Raw genomic sequence first — 22,056 nt, forward strand, 5'->3', positions numbered from 1 at the left:
CTGGAGCAAGACAGGTGTGATAGTTTGAAGTGTTGTATGTATCCCAGAAATGGTCATGTTCTTATAATCTATTCCTGTGGGTGTAGAACTATTGTAGGTGGGGTCTTTTGTTAGGTTATTTCAATTGAGATGTAACCCACGTCATTCAAGGTTGGCCTTTAATCCTCGTAGGGGAGTCCTTTGTAAGATAAGAAAGGACACACAGAAAACCCAGACAAGCTCATGGAAAAAAGCCCCAGAGAGAAGCTGAGAGACAAGGACACACCCAGAGGAGCTGAAGAGAAGAAGCCACTGAAGCCAAAAAACAGAAGCAATGAAACCCAAGAGAAAAGTCCAGCAGATGTCACCATGTGCCTTGCTATCTGACAGAGGAACCGAAGCTCACTAGTAACCAGTCTTCAGAGAAGGTATCATCCTGTTGATGGCTTAATTTGGATATTTTCACTATCTTAGAATTGTAAACTTGTAAGATAGTAAATCCTCATTGTTAAAAGCCAGTCCATTTCTAGTATATTGCATTTCATCAGCATTAGCAACCCAAAACAACAGGTAAGGTAACTGAGTGAGTCAGGCTGGAGTAATGCAATAGGGAGTGGTGGGGACTGATGAACTGGCCACTGAAGGAAGTAGCAACTACTCATATCCAGCTGGTTGTTGCCATAAGGGAATTCAGGACCTGCATTTTCAAATCTTTTGACATTTTTTAAGAGAAGGCTTATGTCTCAATTTTCAAGTGAAATATCACGATTTCTAAATGTTGGCAAAAAAATCACACTTTAGTTTTTAATTGTATCTATTTGCTTATCTACGGTGGTAAATCACTGTACACACCAAGCAAAATGCATCTGTAAGTCACATCTACCATTTGCAATCTTTGGTCTCTATGCCTTGTGCTTCTCTGAGAGTGTAAACTTCTGGAAATGCAGGAGGACAAAATATTTTTCTGTGACCCTTCCATCACTTTTCACAGGATTGAGCACATGGCAAGCAGTCAAGAAAAACAGAAATAAAATAAGGCTTACTAACAAATGTTAGAAATGACAAATGCCACAGTACCAAATGTACAGAGAATTGAATCCATTTGGATTTGTTTTTGAGGATGTCAAATGACCTCACCAATACATTTTTTTAAACCAGACTTTGTGATTCTATAGAAACTGACCCTCCAAACTTAATGAGTCCATTTAAATAAAAGTCACCCAAATAGTCCTTGGGATGCAGTGTCCTGTTGCTGTGAGGATGTAGCAGGACTGGAGGCTCTCATTAAAAACTCATACCCCAAGGTGGGCCACAGTGGCTTAGCAGGCAGAGTTCTTGCCTGCCATGCTGAAGACCTAGGTTCGATTCCCAGTGCCTGCCCATGCAAAAAAAAAAAAAAAGACATAAAAATTCATACCCCACAAAATCTACCCATGGCACCTGCTACATTTCTCTCCTGGCTCCACTCTTATTTTCTGTAGAGAACTCCTTATGTGTACACAGTACATACCAATGAGATTTACGTATGATTTTAGCAAATCTCTGAAGCTATTCTGCTACTGAATTTCTCAATAGCAGAATAGAGCACTGGTTTAATGCGTCAAAAGCACATTAAAGGAGATAGCGACTTCAGCCAATGATAGATAAGGCAGTCCAACTCAGTGTTGGTCTCTGAGCTTACAACTGTAAAGAGCTAAATGGTGACTTGTTTAAGCAGCAAAGGTTTTAAGTGTACATTGATAAAGCATTATTTGAAAATCACTTAAATGGAAATGGTACATAAAATCAATATTTAATTGATTAATTTATTTTATGAGTCAGTGACTGGCAGGACCAAAGATTGATATGAAACTTAACTCTAAAGCCAAATATATGCCAGCTGGCTGCTAAATATGTCCATCTCCTGCTTTAGAATCAAAGTCTGCACAACTTATTCATTAGAGGGCTTGAGGGTGTCTAGTAAAGTGACAACAAGATCTCCAATTGAGAGAAAACTATCTCCCCCCTTCTCCAGTGTTCCAATTCACTGCTCACTGATCCTCTGAACAAGAGGGTGCTTCTGTTCCCACACCTTGCATTTAACACACTGCTCTGTGTCTCTGTTTAACATGTTGAGGAGAGGAGAGCAGGCTAAACAAGCTGGGATGAGGGGGCAGGGTTGATGAAAGCCCCAATATTACCTGATGGAAAAATCTTATTAAATCCATAGATGGTGAAGGAAAAAAGAAAGTCAGAAAGGAGAGGATGAAGGAGTTAATTTTCAGTATATGGCAACAGCAAAGATTCTATAATAATGTCTTCCTATTTATTGACTCTTTACTTACTGCTTATACTTATACTTATACTTTATTTGCTATATCATTTGATGAGCAAAATAACATGATAATTATATATATAGTTCACTTATGAGAAATTGTCTTAGAGAAAATTGATGACTGGATAATGGAATTTTTGAGTTGATAGTCTTTAGATATCATTAATCTTATCTGATTTTTATAAATGTGGAAACTGAGGACCAGAGAGAATAAGTGGCTTTCCTAAAGCCACATGGGTATTTATTAGCAGAAATTGGACTAGAATCAGACCTGTTAACATGCAGCATCCCCATTCTTGCAAAGTAACAAGGAAGCTGTCAAAACAAGCTTTCCTTACTTGCCCTGGTGCCAACACTACCCAAGACTGTGTTCTGTGAGGTCATTTTTCTACCCTCCTAACTTTAAATGATGAAAGGGATAAATACGGTCCAAGAAAGAGTTGTCAAGGGGTCTTTAGAGCATTATAAATCTAAAGTAAATTATGAAAGAGCAGCATAAATCAACCAAATGCCTTAAATACAAAATTTCAAGGCCCACCCCTCCCATTCAATTTGATCTCTCTAATGCCGACAGAAATTCACTAAGTATGGATACCCAGCAGACCGAGATTAATGAATAGATCAGGCTTACTTATAATTGACCTATTCATTGTTCCCATGCAGATGGTTCTATTAAGTACATGAAAACAATTTGTTCTCTTAAGTAGGCTATATATCTCCCACCTTCAATTTTAGTTTAACCTATTTATTTGCTTAGCAAACCTTTTTTTCCATATCTAGTACAAAGATAAACTTGAGTCCAACTAGTGGGTCTAAATTATTCATACATTTGAAATTAGCAGGGTCCAGATTAATGAGGTTCTACTCTACTTTTTATCCTCAACCAACTTCCCTTGGGGATAGAGTCTTTGCTTTCCTCTCTCTTTTACTATTATCATAAGCTATACTCTCAAACAATGCACTCTTAAAGGGGCACCTGAGCACAGTCTCTCTAGGGCTGCTCTGAAGGCACGAATGGAAAGAAAAACAAGGGGTCATGGACCTGCAGATTTCCTGTTGCCCGGTCCTTGGTTCAAATTGTTTTCAGTAAGTAGTTGTCGAAAGGTGACAACTAGTTTAACTTCCTTCTTTCCTGCATGTGATAATTTTAAAAGAACTCAGGCGCTCCCAGGCCATTCGCTGGAGGGGCAGAAGCAAGGAAACCTCTAGAGGCTTCTCCAATGGACCCCCTGGTGATCACGTACTTGGCGGAAATTAGAACTCCAGCTCCAAAAGGCGGTACAGAGAGCTGGTTGGTTTACTTTGATAACCTGCTGTTTGGTGTTAGATATATAAATTTTAAACGTTCATTTTCCATGCACAATCCATGAAAAGCAACACTCTCCCTCCAAAAAAAAAAAAAAAAAAATAGAGAGAGAGAGAAAAGAAAGAAAAACCTGCAGGAAAGGGGATCTCTCCTGCTCTGCCAATGTCATCTTTGTGATGTGAAAATAACTGTTGGGAGAATGGTGCAATCTGTGAAAACTAAAAGCAAAGAAATTATGTGCGTTTATCCAAGGTAAGTATGTAAGCATCAGGAACATAAGAACATGGACATTGCTTTGGATTAGCTGAAAGCCAGTCGCCGTATGCACACTCATTTCCTCTTTTACTGCTTAATTCCCCCATGATGCCATCTGATCAGTTCTCGAATGTCCCCTGTGTCTTTGCCTTAACAATCGAGCCTGGTAGGCCATTCCACACATTTGTGATTCTCTGCATGAAAAAAAATGCTTCCTGACATCTGTTCTGAATTTGTTTCTCTTTAATTTCCATTTATGCTCCCTTATCCTAACATCTGTGTCATTCTGAAAACAGTAACTCAGACTGACGTTATCTGTGCCATTTACAATTTTATATTCCCCAGCTAGAAGTTCCTCTTAACCATGTAGTGGATGTGGAGTTCTGGTTGATGTTCAATCCAGCGAGTGGGGCTCAGCTGTGCTTTCAGAGGGTTCAGTGGCTATGTCAGCCCCCAGTCCTTTCTCACTCTCTTTCTCAAAAAAGAAGCCAGGGATCAAAAAACGGGCTCAACACAGTCTTTCAATTGGAAACCTTCTGCCGAGGCCTTGCCCCTGGCCCTTCAATACAGAGGTGTTCTTTACTCTTAGTGTCTTAAGGTTTACCCACCCGCTTTTCTAATTGTCACTTTCCAGCAAGATCCAGAACCAGGATGTTTCTTGTATTCAAGAAGCATTTGCTGAATGAATGAAAGAATGGATGAATGAAGGAACAAATGAAGATAGGCAACAGGGAAGGATGGAAGAATGGAAGGACGGTTGGTTATTTCTTAGAAAACAAAGGTAAGCAGAATCTAAAACTCAAAGTCAATTCTACACTAACTATGTCATGCCGAAATTCAGAGGCCTCTTAGAATTGCTATTTGGATGCCCCCAATTTCTCCTCTATCCTGCACTCCTTGCTCTGCAAATAAATCTCTCCCCTCATCCAGCTGGGCAGTCACCAATCCAGTTGGCTTGACAAGTTCATCCTCTGGCAAATGATTTACATAAATTCTAATTATTGGTACAAAAGGCCATTTTCTGGACACTGGCATATTTTTTGCTTCACAGTTCCCACTCTGCACCTCCAGTTTTCATTTCCTCCTCCAAGCTTAAAAGCACACATCTGAAATGTGTTCTGAAAGCCAAGGGCTTGCCCCATGAGTTAAGGACCTTCAATTTTAGAAAAATAATGCAGTCATTCACTCAAGATATTTTTATCTGTTGCACACTGACTGTGTACCAGGCACTGTGGTACATGCTCAGAATACAATGATGAGGAAAGCAAACATGGTTTCCATCCCAACAAAACATGAAGTCCAGTGAGAGAGGCAGAAGAAAGCACAAATGGACAGGCAAATCAAAATTAACCTGTTTGACCTTATAGTATATGGAACCTTGAATAGGACATGAGATTTTATTGGTTTGTCCAGGTTAGTGTGATGCCCCAATAAATCCCAGAGTGATGTGAAAAGTGAATAAAGAGGTACTTGGAGGGTCCCCTTAGGGGAATGGGGAGAAAGGCGGAAAAATTCTACTTCCTCATTTGAGAAAATTCCTGATATTCTCGCAGACAGTGGGGACAGCCAAATCAATAGGCCGAGCCCTCTATTTTGTTTTTTGCCTCCGTGAGACTTATCCCAGCAAAGGATAGGCTAAGTCTACTTAAAATTAGGCCTAAGAGTCACTCCCAGAGAGCCTTTTTTCTTGCTCAGATGTGGGCTCTCTCTCTCGCTAAACCAACGCAGCAGGTGAACTCACTGCCCTCCCTGCCTCTATGTGGGACATGACTCCCAGGGGTGTGGACCTCCCAAGCAACATGGGACAGAAATCCTAGAGTGAACTGGAACGCAGCCTCAAGGGATTAAGAAAAGCTCAACCAAAAGGGGAAGGAGAGAAATGAGACAAAGTGGAGTGTCAGTGGCTGAGAGATTTCAAACAGAGTCGAGAGGTTGTCCTGTAGGTTGTTCTTATGCATTGTATAGATATCACCTTTTTAGTTTATGGTGTTTTTGAGTGACTAAAGGGAAGTACCTGAAAATGTAGAGCTGTGTTCCAGTAGCCATGTTTCTTGAAGATGACTGTATAATGATAAAGCTTTTGCAATGTGACTGTGTGATTGTGAAAACCTTGTGTCTGATGCTCCTTTTATCTATGGTATGGACAGATGAGTAAAAAATATGGATAAGAATTAAACAAATAATAGGGGGAACAAAGGTTAAAATAAATTAAGTAGATTGAAATACTGGTGGTCATGAGAGGAGAAGGGTAAGGGGTGTGGCATGCATGTTTTTTCTTTTTTCTTTCTTTTGCTGGAAAGATGCAAATGTTTAAAAAGATAATGATTATGGTGAGGAAGGTCAACTATGTGATGATATTGCAAGCCATTAAGTGTAACCATCCCAAGAATGTTTGTATGTCAAGAATGTTTATGTGTTTGTTGTTTATAATAAAAAATTTTTAAAAAGACAGTGGAGACTGAAAAAGGAAAAATGAATTAACCTGTTTGCATATTGTGGCCAGTGCTATGAAGGAAAGGAGAGGGGACTATGCGGAAGAATGAAGAGGCAGCTGTTTTCAGATTGAGCAGGCAAAAAGTAATCACCAAATATAGTCTCACAATGTTTATATTTATATTTATATGTGGGAAAGTAGCCAAGGTGAAGCTAATTGATAAGTTGGCTGGCTATTAGCTTGTAAGTTTCTACAAGCTAGCTGTCCATCATGGGAGAAGTGAGGCCAGACAAGTTAGGTGATGCACTCAAACACCTCAGCAGGGGTGGATGCACCCGTACAAGTGTTGATAGGAGTCAAGAAGCAAAGGAGGGGTCCTCACCCTTGCATGTCTTCAAATATGAAACCAGTTATGAACATCGGAGGAGGCAGAGCTTGATGAAAGCTTGCAACATCGGGAAGGGCTTGGTGGAAGAGAAGAAGGGCCTGCGGCAGGGCTGAGGGGAATACAAAGGTGAGAGAAGCCGGGTCCTGTGCTCTGGCAGCCACAGCTCCGAAGGATAGTACTCGACACACCATGTTATGATTGCCTGCCCACTGGATCAGAAATGCTGTGAAGACAGAGCTCAAGAACTAGTGCAGTTCTTCATGAAAATAATTAGTAAGTAAATAACTCATTGAATCCCATTACCAAATGGAAAGTCTCTCTGGCCAGGGGAGTTAGATCTTCCCCAGATAGATGATATTGGAGCCCCATTGATTAATCCCAATCTTCATCATTGAAATCAATGGTTAAGTCAGATATGACTCAGTCTCCCTAATATAAACATGGCCCAGATTAGAGAACCTCCATGAGATGGAGCCCAGGGCTCTGCCTATTAGTATACATGAATAAAGGAAGGCAAGAAAATGGAGGAAGCAGGAAGGGGTGTTTCAATACTTCCCCAAATGACGCCAGTCTTGACATCAGAACGTCCAAGAAAAGCACAGCTGCCTCCCTCCCCCCCCCCACCCTCAATTTATCATGAACCCCTGCGTCAGGATTCCATTTCCCCCTTTTAGAATTATTTATGGGGCATTGGGCTTAAATAAAGAATCAACTCTTTTGGAGGAAACTATTATATGTCCAAAAAACATTTTTTAAACATTTGGCATACTGATCCTGTTTTAGCTAAGCTCCGGTCTGTGAGTAATAGGTAAGTTTTCTTTCATGGTTATATCATACTAAAGCTTATTCAGATGTGATAACGTTTTTGCTGCTGTATCTTGGCAACATGATTTATTCTGCAAATGCTCTGTGTTACCGTCTCACAAAGCTGTACCATCTGGGTTGAATTAATAGGCTACCCAGAGAAATAAATGAGAATGGTCTCCCATAATTAACATGTAGGTAAAGTATATTTAACAGATTATTATAATTAATATGTCAGTTACTGATTTCATGCTAAATAGAATTGTGAACACAAGATATTAAGATTAGTTACCCTCTCTGTGTGCGCCTCGAAAAAACGCAATGGGGAAAGAAATGAGGGCATGGAGTTCAGTATCAATAAAATTGACCTTAACATTAAGAACATCAGATACCAAAAACTCTAAGCAAACAGTGACAATGTCACACATTATAAGCTGGGAGCAGCAAATTACTGGTTTCATAAATTCAGAGTTTATACCAGAGATGCCCGGAATATCCCAGATGTGACCTGCAAAAGCACAAGAATGCGCTTAATTTATACACAGCTGAAGGCACTGATCTAAAGGAGAGGATGGGGTGGGGGAAGGGAAGGGAAGGGGGAATAAAGACAAAGAAAGAAACCAGATTTGTTCCTTAATGCCCTGCTGCTCAGCACTGTATGCAAAGTGCCAGTGTGAGCGAGAAAACCCACAAAGGGGACCTAGAGGCGATGGGAATTCAGGGGCATCGGCATCTGCACTGGGTCCCCCTGCAGCGTGGTTAGATTTGTTTGTTGTCAGCATGGATAGCAGTGGATGGGCCACAGGCAACAAGGCAGTGGGGGCTGGGAGAAGGGAGACGATGCGTCTCTGTCCTTTAAAGTGTCTTTCACGACAAATTCCTCTATCAAGGTTATTAAGTTCCATTTCTTTCAAAGCTTCTGGGAAAAGGAGAGATTCATCTTGGCTGAGATTCCCATGGGGACACTGAACTGAACTAAAGTTAACTTGCCTGGCCTGGAAAGCCAGTCTTTTTTATTCCGATTCATCCAGTTTTCCTGTGATGGATGTGTGTGTTTCTTATCACAGCGATACAACAATAAATTTAAAATGTGTGCGTGTGTATGCGGATGCTAGTGTAATTAGAGCAAGAAGATGAACTTGTTTTTGTCTTTCTGGGATTCCCCAGTCATTGAAAGGAAGTATTTTTTTTCCAGACAGTCCTGCTGTTCCTACCCCTCACCCCCACCCAATGATCAGAAACTCTTTGGGAATTTCCTCATTTTTTCACTGACCTTGAGCTTTTATAATTTGTTTAAATTGGCATGTCCGAGTTGTCAGTTTCTCTGCGGAGCCCTCACCAGCCTCCAAGGAGAGGCCACATTTCTGGGGAGGCTTCTTCAGGGGATGAGCCGTGTCCCCCATTTCCGACCAGCAGAGAGCAGTATGGAGCACCCCACCCACGCAGGTCTGCATCCACCGCTCCCTAATTGATGAATAAATGGATTCATGCATCCTGCAAGCTGAGCCTTCTTTAGGGAGTCCCTGAGGACGGAGTTCAACACATTTCCAAAATGACCAGACCGTCAGAGAAACGGCAGACAGAGTCCAACAAAATATATCTTCCAAGAATGTATCATGTTTAGCCTTTAAGAACAGACCAAAAAGAAGCATTTCTTCTTCTGGCCCTCTTTGGGTCCTCTTTCTCAGTAGTTCAGAGGAGGGAGCAGATGTTGTCTTAACCATGGGTTGATGATTATGGGAAAGAGGAAACATCATGTAAGCTCAAGAAGAAAAACAAGGATTTGTTGGAATGACTCAGAAGCTTCAAGGAACACAAGAACAAGAAGTGCTGCTGAACTGAAGAGAGAATCCTGCCAGGAAGGGGGCTACCTGATCCACCTCTCCATCTCTTTCTGGGACCTCACAGTTCTCGTCTCTGCTTCTTTCCTTCCACCTGTTTCATTCCCTCTCTCTCTGCGATGAGGCTTACTCTGCTCCATTTGTCCATGAGATGGGACATGGTTCCATGTTTTTAATGTTTCCCTATTAAGCTGCCCCCCAAAAGCCTGACCAGAGTCCTGATGTTACAATGCCAGCTCTCCAGGAGAAAATCTAATTGGCTGAGCTTGAGTCAGAAGTTCTATCCTGGTCCAATCAGGGGGGAAGTGATCAAGTGGTCCCCTCCACAGGGGCCAGAGGAAACAACTCAGTGGGGAGCAGGGTGGGAGGAGAAGGGGAGATAGGGGCAAATTCCTTAACATTATTTGATTTAATTTTCTACCACCATAATCTGTCACATTACCATTGCAATGTAGATTTTTTTTTAATGAAGATTTGTCTTCACCCCACCTAGGATTGATTAGTTCTGTTTGCTAAAGCACTTTTCTGACTTACTTTCATATTTTTGCAAGACATGAACCTAATTTGCTTAAGGAGTAGAGAACATACTTCACATGTTGTTACTGACACCTTAACTGGGGGACCTTATGTGTTTTTGGTGATCGGTTGTATCCCTGATTCCTAGAACAGTTCTTGGCTCAGAGTGCATGCTCAAAAAATATTTGTGAAATGAATGAACCGATTAATGAGTTTTTTCCAAGGCCCTAGGTGGGGAACTTCAGGTCTTAGGCAGCCTTGCTTACAAGTGCCCTAGCCCTCTCAACTGATGGTGACTTCAGGATGTTTCCAACGTATGCCACGGACAACTCTGAGGGCACAGGCAGCTGCTGCCTGGTTCAATGCCAGCTCGAGACCCCAGCTGATGTCTGCAGCGGGCAGCATTGCTCAGAGGGGAGGTGTGCCCGGCTCTGGAAGCTGGCTCCAAATCTGCCACAATAAACATAATCCCTGGGCTATCAAGGAAAGGCAGGTTCAGATAGATCTCGAATATAAAGAAGGCTACCGTGGGAGTATGACAAACAGTAACCAAGAAGGCACATTGTCCCCAGGCCAGAGAGATGCTAAAGACAGACGAAACCTAGCAAGCTCTAGGATGTTTCACAGGATCACTTTAATAATGTTAAAAATGGCCTCTTGTGCATTGACTTTATTATAGAAAAGTTTGTATGGCCCTGCAATTCTACTTCGGGGATCTTTCTTCTAGAAATCATCACACCTGTGAGCAAAGATATGGGGACAAGAGTATTTGCTGCAGCAGGGATTGAAATAATAAAAAAAAAAAATTGGAAACAACTGAAACATCCATCAGTCAGCAAATGGTGAAGCAAAATATTTACAGCCATACCTGTGGGCTAGATGCAACCATCCAAAACACTGCAGTTGCTGAATCATTATATTGGTATTTCTTTTAGCCTCTAGTATCTTAGAGCAGCTAGAAGTAAAAACCAAAAATTGTGAACTTGTAACCCATACCAAACTCTGACACCTGTTCTACAAGTAATTGTTGTGGTGTGTTTTGAAATTTATTGCTTTTTTGTATATATATTATTTTTCACAAAAAAGGAAAAATGTCAAATGTGATGATAATATATACATATATATATATATTCCTTCTAGCCTCCAAAGTTCTAGAGCAGCTAGAAAAAAATGTGAGAGGATCGTATAGTAGTCCATGACAAACTCTGGGATCTGGTCTGTAACTACTTGAAACGTGCTTTGAAAACTACTGCTTTTTCTTTCTTTGCTTTGTATGTATGTTACATTATACAATAAAAGAAGTTAAAAAAAAACAGTGTAGTAAATCTATATGGAATGACATAGGCAGGTGCCAACATATGTGATTCCATTTTTGTTTAAAAATAAACTTTGCATATATGTGTTGTGAAAAGACTGCAAATTAATAGACAAGGGTTGAAAGATGCCCACCCACCATTAAAACTGATTACCTCACAGGGGTGCAATAGGGTGGAAGAAATACACTGAGGGGAATTTTGCATTGTTTTCTATTTCTGTATTGAGTTTTTATAAGCATGCTTCCCTTTTGTAATTCTCCCAAATTAAAAAAAAAAAAAAGGAAAACAATATAAAACTTTTCAACCACACTCTCCATGAGTCTCAGATACTCAATCACTTACTACAAGTCACATGCCTAATTGGGATTTGAAGCAATATATTGCCATATTACCTGTATGAAGCAATGGGTTTGAACTGTGTCATGATGGATTTAAGTTAGACCTACAGATTCAAACCATAATGGACTGGTAGGTTTCACGACTCATTAGCAGGATAATTTATAAAGTCAGTGAAGTGATTTACAATGTGGCTTCTTGTGTCTTCTAGACTTGGGTTTGGGTTTTGCCCAACTTATAGGCCATATGACCTCTAACAAGCTACACAGCTTGTATTTCAGATATTCGTTTGTAAAATTAGGATAATAGCAGCTACCACAAAGGGTCATTGTAAAAATTAAAGTAAATACTACATATTAAGAACAGTGCCTGGGGCATAATAAGACCTCAAAAATCTTAACCAGCAAATGTATAACTAACAAGACGAGAGATCTTGTAATATACAAAAGATAAGTTATCTTCCCAGCTTCTTAATGTGTGATCTAGAACCTCCAGTGGCTGTTTTTCTGTGACTCTTTGAGGCACCGATAATTACATGGATAACTCTGCGAAAGAAGACATGAATTTTGCTAAGGACAGGGAGGATAAACTTATCACATCCCTAAAGATACTCCCAAAGGCTAAGGATCCCTTCTTAAGAGTCTACTTCTTCCTAGAGGCAGGGGTTCTAAATCATCTCCATCCCGGGACAGCTCCCGGGAGTTGCTCCTCAGCAATCACTCGGCAGCCTCCCTCCCCAGCTTTGCAGGTCACTGTCAGTTGCTGCAGGGGCACCTATGGCCATCCTCTTCCACTCGAGCTGAATCTGTCCCATGCTGCCAGACCAAACTCCCCAAGCTAGAGTAAATCCAGTCTAGCAACAGGTTGCTAATTCCATGTATACATTTTGTCACTTAATTGACCAGCTTGACTGCATTAACCAGCTGGACCATTGAATTAGGACTGTTCCAATTTCAAGTGACAGAAATCCAACTTGCTTTTGATGAAAAAGAATAATATTCATGTGTGTAAGCAACAAGTCCAGGGAACATCTAATTACAGGTAGGCCTGTGTCCAGGTGCTCAAACCATGTCATAAGGACTCTCGTTGTCTCTTCTCTCTGCTTTATTCTAGCCCAGCTTCAATTGCAGAGAATCAGGTAGCAACAGTGAAACTCAGCAACTCCAGCCTGGTAACACCAATGAAAAAGAGAATTCTTCTTTCCCAAAAATTCCAGACAAGTCCAGGGTTTTTTCCAATTGCCCACGTTAGACATCAACCCACTACTGAACCAGTTGCCGTGGCCAAAGAGATGGAAGGCTCTGACTGGTAAACCCTAGGACCCTCTCTGGAGCTGGTGAATGGAGTCATCCACTCAGAACATGGGAAATGAGAGTGGGAGAAGGATGGTTTCCCAGAGAAAATCAGGATGCTGTTACCAAAAGAAGGAGGAATGAGTATTGGACTGGCAAAAAAATGTCAGTCATTCACTAACTAGTTATTAATCATCTTAAAGACATGGTCTCTGCATTGATTTATCCCAAACACGACAGCCAAGTCCTTTTCCAATGAAAGCTGCCCAGCTCAGTCCCAATTCTGCAGCACCAAGCCACAGGTTCAGGCTAAAGATTTCCAGAAGGAAGGGTGGCTGCAGCCTTCTCCAACAGATAAGCCATGCAGACATGGCTTCTGCTACTTAACATCCTCTCTGTAGGTCTCCACTGTAGTTTTGCAGGCTCATATTAGCCTGTCAGAAGGGAAGGATTAACATGTATTTTGATTTCCATTGAAAACACGTTGTTTCAGAAATAAAGTTGGCATGGCAGTCATCTTGGTTGATTTAATCTCTGACACAGGAAGCTTATTTATAGCATCACAGCCTTCTGAATGTTTAAAAACTCAAGCATTATAAGCCTGCTGTGCTTTTCCTGCAAAGTATGGAATGGTACTAAATGGAAAATGCCACCTGGGCCAGCAGCACAGGCGAGCTCCAGAATCAAACACAGCTTTCATCTGCTCCTGATATATTTGAGCTCCTTCTGCAGAGGCTGGATCAATCCTGTGGGATTGTTCCTTTGCCACCAGCCCTCATTTTGGGAACAAAGCTCCCAAAGGGAATGGGCTGTCTCTGGAGCCCTCTTCTCCCAGTCTGCTTCCAGCCCCTCCTCCTGGACGGCTAGAGAAATCTCTGATCTGGATGAGTCTCTCTGAGCTACATCTTCCCCCAAGATAACCCTTTCTACCAGCAGTCCTATTCCATCCCAAGTGTGTTAAGAATATTGTTGAGAAGTGCTGTTAAAGCAACCTAAGCCTTTTCCTTCATTTTCCAGGTCAGGATAAATCTCAAACAGTACATTTCCCCCCAACAACTAAATCACACTAAAAATAGATATTGGCAACAGGGATGTGTATTAATTTAGGCATTTAATTCCACATTCCTGTCACCAGAAAAATGGATTATACTCAAGTTAAAATGTAAGTTGTTCTGGGTGTATTTAAAACAGCCAGGCAATGGCATCCTTTTGAGCAGAGGTTCCCAAATGACGGCTGCAAGTATAAACACTATATATTAATTTATAAGCAAGCATCACCAGCATCAATGCTATAAAATGAAGATAGTATACTTTCACAGATCAAAGGATCACAGACTGTTTTGGTTTTTTTTTGTCATTCTCAATGTCAGAGGTTATGGTTTTGATGTTTAGACAGAAAACAGACCACATGCATTTTAGATCAAGCTAAGGCCACTTCTTTCTAGAATCTGGCTGCAAAGATATTTCATACCACACTTTTCTGTAAGAAATAGAGCACAAAGTAGCTAGAACATTACTCTACCTTCCTAATCACAAACTTGGTTACAGGGAAGTACTCATCAGGGGAAGATTTTCTTAAACCCAGCCCAGGGACCTCTAAGAGAGGCACATGACAACCTTCAGGAATTACTAGTGCCAACACTAGTTCTTACAATGTCCATGTTTCTGAATCAAAAGTCAGCACAAGTGCTCAATGGCAGAATTCTTGTCTGCCATGCCAGAGAGCCAGGTTCAATTCCCGGTGTCTGCCCATGCAAAAAAAAAAAAAAAGTCAGCACAAGCAGTCTGATAAGTATAAGAGTTCTATGGGGGTAAATATTGAAAATTTTTTGCAGGAAATGTATGCTGTAATGAGATGACAGAGAATATTTCGGTCCTGAAGTTACAATTGGGTTTGAATTCTAAATACACCATGTTGTGGGTTGACTTGTGTTCCCCAGAAAGATATGTTGAAGCACTAATCCTTGATACCTTGACTCTAGCCTTATTTGAAAATAGGGTCTTTGCAGATGTCATCAAGTTAAGATGAGGTCACACTGAATTAGGGTGGCCCCTAAATCCGGTGACTCGTGTCCTTATCAGAAGAGGCAAATTTGGACGCAGAAGCACAGAGAGGAGAATGCTATGTACAGACAGAGACAGAAAACAGGGAAAATGCCACGTAAGGATGGCTGCAGAGATGAAGATTATGCTGCCACAGGCCAAGTTATTCCAAAGAATTGCTGGCAACCACCAGAAGATAGGAAGAGGCAAAGAAAGATTCTTCCCTAGAGCATTCAGAGCAAGTCCACCCCTGCCAACAACCTGACTTCGGACTTCTAGCCCCCAGAACTGGGAAAGAATGCATTTCTGCTCTTTAAGCTGCCTAGTTCGTGGTCATTCATTGCAGCATCCCTAGGGAACTAATAACACCATGGATGTGAACGTGAGCAAGTCCTTCTTCACTAAAATTCAGCTTCCTCATCTGTATAATGGCAATGTTAATATTATCTGCTTCATAGGGTTGTCATGAGAATTAAATGAGATAAACTAAATGCTAAACAAGGATTTTCTCTGTGTCACTAAAATTCTAAAAACGAAAGACAATTCAACAGATGCCAAATAACCCCTATAGGACATGCTTAAGTAATCATAAAACTGATTTTTTTAAAACCCTCATCACAGTGAAGGAAGGCAACAAGTTTGATTGAGAAGGTCAGCACTGAGGATTAAAAACAAAACTCCAGGGTGCACTGGGAGTGTCCGTATCATAAGCCAGGTGCTGCCAATTTCTACCAGGAGAAGGAACCAAAAACAAGGCGGAAACATTAGGGTGGGATGGGGGAAGTGTTGCCAGCATTTGGGTCACCTGTGAGGACAGACAGTATCACACCAGCAAGATATTATAGGAGAGACAAAAACAGCAGGTGCGTGAGGATGCCTGAGAAAGCAAGTTCTTGGATCATCCAGACACCTCCCCATGCTGTCTAGGAGAAATGTGATGGGACTGGATCTCCCATAGGGCAGATGCAATTAGAGCCAAGAAATGTTGTTTGTACTCTTATTTTAGTGTGGCCTAAGGAATGCAGATTCAAATGGATGTGAAAATGCCTGGCCTGGAGAAAACACATTAAGATTAAAGGAAGCCACTTACTGAGGTAGGAGTTGGAAGAAGCTGTGAGTGCATGCCGGAGGTCTCTACCAGGACCGCCCCCCCCCCCCCCCAGTTGGAAGGTGGAGAATGGAGACTGGTGCCCTTGGAAGGTATCCCGTGGGCCACCCAAGGTTCCTTGCCGGGGAGGTGCTTGGGGGGTGGTTGTGAAGTGATGGGCACGAGAAGGGAGCCTGGAGAACAACTGGGCTATTAAAGTGGGATGTTGCCACAGTTTTCCATGAGAAGAATGGCATGCTCATGAGATTTCAACTAATTTAGTGATTAGCTTCTTCTGCAATAAAATAGATGTAGAAAAAAGTGTCTGGGTCTGTGTATGAGGGGGAAAGGAATGAAAGAAACAAACAACTCTTGCTTTCCCTTTACTCACAAAAAATAACCCCAGCCCCACCCCTGTCCCTTACAGTCATGACTGGTTTTAGATGAATAAATTCCAGTCTTAATAGTGACAACTACGTTACATGAGCCTCTGCAACAAAACCAGGCTGGGGGAAAAAATCTTCAATCTGAGGATTGCCCCACAAACCGTCTCAATGCACAGATAAGCAGAAATGAATTTCTCCAAGGTGAACATAAAGCTAGTTCTAGATGCCTCCAAAGGAAGAGAGAACCTGGGAAGGAAATGCAACCAAGAGGAAGGCAAGGAGGTGGAGCTGAAGGAAATCAAGTTCCAGATTCCCGTAGGTAGGGGGACAACACTCATAAGGATGCTGGCATTTTCCACGACAGCCTGTGCCACAAGAAGCTGGGGGCTTTTGCAGTAATTATGGTGTTAAAGAACTTAAAAGGTGTCTCTCCCAGCCATTCAATATTGGAAATTCAAAAGTGAGCAGATGATCCTGTTGTGGTTACTGGGAGTTCAGGAATTTGGGGTGGGGGTGAGGGGAGGGGAGGTGAGAAGAAGGGCCAACATGCACAGAAGTCTATCAAACAAACTGAGCTCTCAGGCAATGCCGTGGGTCCTTGTCACCTGGGGTGCCACGACATATGTTTACAGTGTGTCTGGCTGGGAGGAGGAGGGCTGATGGGTGTCCTGATTAATTCATGGCATTGAGAGTGATTTACTGTCACCATTGCTTTCCCCATGCCTCCACTGACAGAGGGGGCGACTAGGACTTGCTAAGCAGTGTGTGTGTGAGCATGTGTGTATGTGTGCCACGTGCATTTGTCTGCCGGTGGATGGGCGGTCATGCGAGGTATGTGGCAGTGCTTAAGAATGGAGAGCCCCATGACTGGTGTTTAAAACACCTGGTGCTGGATTTTTGTGCTTGTTAAGTGGAATATCCGAGTTGGAAAGATCCTAAGAAATTACAAGGCAGGTATTAATTAAACTTATGTACAATCTTCCAATTTTTTGCACTGGTTTTATTAACAGTTTTAAAAACTTAAATTTATTTTAAAAGGAAACCTTATGTCATGATCATAAAAAGAAACCTAGCTTCCAGTCACAACAGTAACAGTAATAATAAATTCTATAGAAATAAAATAAAGGTATGGAGTTGCAGCAGCTTGACACTGATTCCTGCTAAAAAGGCTGCCCTCTCTTTATTCAAAAGAGAAAATAGCAAATGTTAGGTAGAAATCTATGTTGCCTGGTGGCTCAGCAGCCAGAACCTGTGGACTTATATCCATGTTTACCTTTGCTGCTACCAAAATATCAGTTCCCAAGGTCATCACACAGTTCTTAACCCTCTAATCAGATCCAATCTCCCACTATGTCCTATTCTTCAAAGTCACCGTGTTCTATGGAAGGAAAGATTGTCATCGGCAAACACCTCTGTCTTGAGCTTCATCCCTGAACATTCTTCACCAGATCTTGGTTATTCCTTAAGTGTCCTAAGTTGGAGCCTCTAAAAGCAGAGGTTGAAAAGGCGTTTGGGGTGTAGGATTTTTATTAGGGATCAACCCTGGTGGAAGGGAGTGGGAGGAAAAAGGGTAGGCCAGAGGGAGCTGTTGAGCTGCAATACAGGCTCTACAAATCCTGACCAACTCCACAGGGAGCTCAGAAAGGCACGGAGCACATCAGCAATGTCCTGAGGTGGCTGCAATGGCTAGACACTTTTACTTGAGCAACACTGCAAACAGTCACTGGACATGGGCCATCCTGGACGCTTGTGCCCTTCAGGGAAGCAGTTCTCTGCAGGCCTGAAGAAGCCCCCCAGCAGGGGGACATCGAGCCCTTCTTTGGAGGGGCATCTGGATGGTCCATCTCTGAGTTCACCTTCCCCCTCCACCCCCAGACCATGCAACTTCTCTGCAACCTTGTCTAGTGGGGCTTTGCTTTCTCTTTTTCTGCTATGTATAGTTCAAGGCCTCAGGGTAGATGTGTGTGTTTTTGCTTCTCCCTTGCCTTTTTCATACCAACTCTTCTTCCTCCTCCAAGACCCCCAGTGCAATGAAGTTCCTGTCCTCAGACTTGATCCTCAGCAGATACCCCTTACGGCATTTACAGATCCATGTCCCATCATTATACCAGTGCCCAGGCCACGTCCCTCATTCACTGATTGCTGTAACACAGTTCGCTCTCTTCTCTATCCCCATTCCTGTCACCATTCTTGGTGACATCAACATCCATTGGATGTCACTACAACATCCAATATCTGGGCCTCTCAACTACTCCAACTTCTCAACTCCAATTGCGTGTTCTTATACCTCAGCCAACCTGTCGTTAGTAGCTCACCCTATTTTAAACTTACATCATTATGATATTGTTCAAATCTATTTATTCATTTGTTTCTTGTCTGACTCCCACCTCTCACAAATGTAGTTCCTTCTGAACAGGGTCCCTTTCTGACAGGTTCCCTGCTTCATCACCGCTGCTTAGAATGTGTTTGGCATATTCTTGGTACTCTCAATAAATATTTGTGAATGAATGGATGGATGGATGGATGGGTGGGTGGATGAACGAACAAATGAACCAATTTGAGATGTTCGTCTTGAGATAAGGAGAAGAACTGAAAGAAATTTAAAAGTGAATTATATTTTTCCTGGTGGGTGCCAATGCTAATTAATGTACCCTGGGCTCTCAAAGTCCTCTTGTATGCCCATACCCCACATGCCTGGGAGCACTGAACTAAGTCAACCTTTCTTTTCAGCCGTGCAGGAGCTGAGGCCAGGGCAGGGCAGGCACTGTCTGTGTGCTCAGGAAATGATGTATCAGGCTGAGCCAGGCTAAGGATCTAGGTCTCTGGAGTCCCTGTTCAACCAACTCCACATCCCACCGTGTGCTGTGTCTTATGGTCAAGACAACAGTCATTTCACCAAGGGGTGGTGTGGAAAGAGCTGGTCTTGCAAAGTGCTGGCTCCAGACTCTGGCTATGCTCCTTACCAGCTGAGTGGCATTGGGCAGCTGTCCACCTTGAAAACAGAGGTGTTAATCCTCTGTGTTGGGAAGTTTAGATGAGGTAAATGAAGAGTCCCCAGCAGACCTGGTTCCCTGCTGCCGTGCAATTCAGTGTACATTCCAAGATTTCAGAACAAGAATGGCAAGACTGCCTGTGGCCATGAGCCTTCTTCAGTACTCCCAGGGCTGAGGCCAGGGCTGGGGGCTGGCAGCCATGGGGCTGGGCAGGCCCCAGACTTGGTTGTTGGGCCTGCCAACGGCCATGGTCTATGGCTCTCTGGCCCTCTTCATCTCCATCCTGCACAATGTTTTCCTGCTCTACTAGGTGGACACTCTTGTCTCGGTGTACAAGATCAACAAGACAGCCTTCTGGGTTGGAGAGACCAGGTTTCTCCTCTGGAACAGCCTCAATGACCCTCTGTTTGGCTGGCTCAGCTCTCAACCCCATGTAGCTGGCTCCCTCTCTGTCTTTGTCTCCTATGCCTTCTGGAACAAGGAGAACTTCTCCTTCTGTGCCTTCTGCATGGCACTGGCTTGTGACTCTGAGCTGGGCTTCATGGGGGCCACGCAGTTGCTGAGACAGAGGGTTGAGGCTTCTGGCAAGGAGCCAGGGTGCTCAGCCCTGGCTGTAGATGACAGCCTTTGTGGAGAGGAGCTACCCGTGGGTGGTGAAGAAGCAGGCAACATCATCTTGGGCACCTCCAGCAGCTGGCACGCTACTGGAACTTCCTGTAGTTTGTCGGCATGGACATGGTGCAGGTCTTTCATTGCCACTTTGACAGCAACTTCTTCCCCCTCTTCCTGGAGCATCTACTGTCAGACCACACATCTCTCTCCACAGTCTCCTTCTTGTTGGGTATCGCCTACGTTTCTCCCCATCTCAACAACTTCTTCCTGCCCCTGTGCCGGCACTGGGGGGTCTATGCCGTGGTCCGGGGGCTCTTCCTGCTCAAGCTGGGCCTCAGCCTGCTAATGCTGTTAGATGGCCCACACCTCCCTGGCCTGCTCTGCCTCTTCATTGCCGGAATGGAGATATATAACCCATATCTGATAGAAATGGAGTGAAGACTACATTTGAATATGTCTGAAAATGCATGGCTAGGTCCCTGGCACGGAGTGAGAACTCAAATGTTCTTGCTCAGGTCTGAATCTCCCTGCTCCCCAGGACTTTTATGATAGACACCACCATGAATGTCATCACATTTGAAGCCAACTCCAGTGGAACACATGTTATCCAGTTCTTACTGCAAGGGCAGAACACTGTGCTTTGTTTTACTAGTTGGTTTCCAGATGGTTAAAAACAGGGGAGCCTTAAAACCTTGTCTGAGGATAGGAGAAAAGTCTGAAGGTTATAATCCTGCAACTCCAAAAGTTGGTGTATGTGTGGAGTGTCCAGAACAGAATCTGGCTTCCCCAACCAGCAGCTCTGGGTCCAATCAATGTAAACATTGACTCTGGACACAGATACCAACCCTGTGTATGACAAATGTTAAGGCTTGTTATTGTCTGCAGATATGCCCTGTTCTCTTTCTTCCTAACTCTTCTACTGCCACTCCTACTACTCTGGCCCTTCCACCCCAACATGGTCTGTGGCTGCTTGTATAACTGGGACAAGCCTTTTTCTGGTGCTTATTGACCATTTCTGGGGCAGAGTGTGATATTTTCAGAACCAACATAGAAGGCAGTAAACACATTAGGAGACACTAAATAGCCAAGGTTATCTTTGCACCAAAGGCTTCCCAGCAACACCCCTGGCTCCCTGGCTCTCTAATTTCTGTTCTATTAAAGAATGAACAGCAAGACTGACCATCCTGGTACTTGATGCTGGCAAGACAGAGGCTGGGGAGGAGAAAGTGAGAAGTGGCTGAAGGACAAGGAAAAAGGAATGGGGGAAAGCAAAACAAGCCAGTTCTTTAAGGGAGCAGGACCTCTGCCTACAGAGGAGAGAAAACAGAAGACAATGTACAAACTCACTGGTTTGGCTGGTTCAGCAAAGAGCATGGAAAAGGTGCAGCTGCAAACTGAAGTGGAAGCCTGGGAAGGAGGGAGTACCATCCTACTGCAAGCTCACGGGCTCTGGGACAGCAGAATGGATAGATGAGAATGGCACTGTACATGAGAACTCCAGAACTTGTTAACTCAAGCCTCCAGGACTGTTCACTGATTTCGTCTAGGCATGGTGGTGCAGACTAATTGGCTCTCCTGGCATAGGTTGAAAGCAAGAAATATAAAGATGTCTTGTGTTCCTGACTCTGGATATTTTTAAGAGATGATTTTCATGAATATTTGATACTCAGTTTACTAGCAAAAGGACTAGAGTCTGGGAAACAATGCAGATTCAGATGTCAGATTCATTTCTTACTCTCTGTCCTCCCCAGCAAAGGTATAATTGGCCCAGTTCAAATATCACTACCAAAATAGTTTGGTGGTTCCTCAAAAGTTTAAACGTAGAGTTACCATATGACCTGGCAAATTCCACTTCTAGGTATATACTCAAAAGAACTGAAAACAAGGACTTGGAACTGGCACTTGTACACCAAGGTTCATAGAAGCATTATCCAAAACAGTACAAAGCTGGAAACACCCGTGTCCCTCAACAGATGAATAGAAAAACAAAATGTGGTGTATACATGCAATGGAATATTCACCATAAAAAGAACAATGAAGTTCTAATACATGCCACAACATGGATGAACTTTGAAAACATTACGCTAAGTAAAATAAGCCAGAACCAAAAGGACAATATTGTAGGATTTCAATTACATGAAATTGAATCTAGAA

The 22,056-nt window shown here is 42.8% G+C and overlaps 1 pseudogene; it reads left to right on the forward strand.

Moving 5' to 3' along the window:
- Nucleotides 1–20,340, forward strand: part of LOC143658429 (transmembrane protein 180 pseudogene) — a 35,970-nt pseudogene extending 15,630 nt beyond the window's left edge.
- The last annotated feature ends 1,716 nt before the right edge of the window (nt 20,341–22,056 follow it).

The sequence above is a fragment of the Tamandua tetradactyla genome, chromosome 16 (genome assembly GCF_023851605.1).
Source record: "Tamandua tetradactyla isolate mTamTet1 chromosome 16, mTamTet1.pri, whole genome shotgun sequence".
NCBI classification, from domain to species: domain Eukaryota; kingdom Metazoa; phylum Chordata; class Mammalia; order Pilosa; family Myrmecophagidae; genus Tamandua; species Tamandua tetradactyla.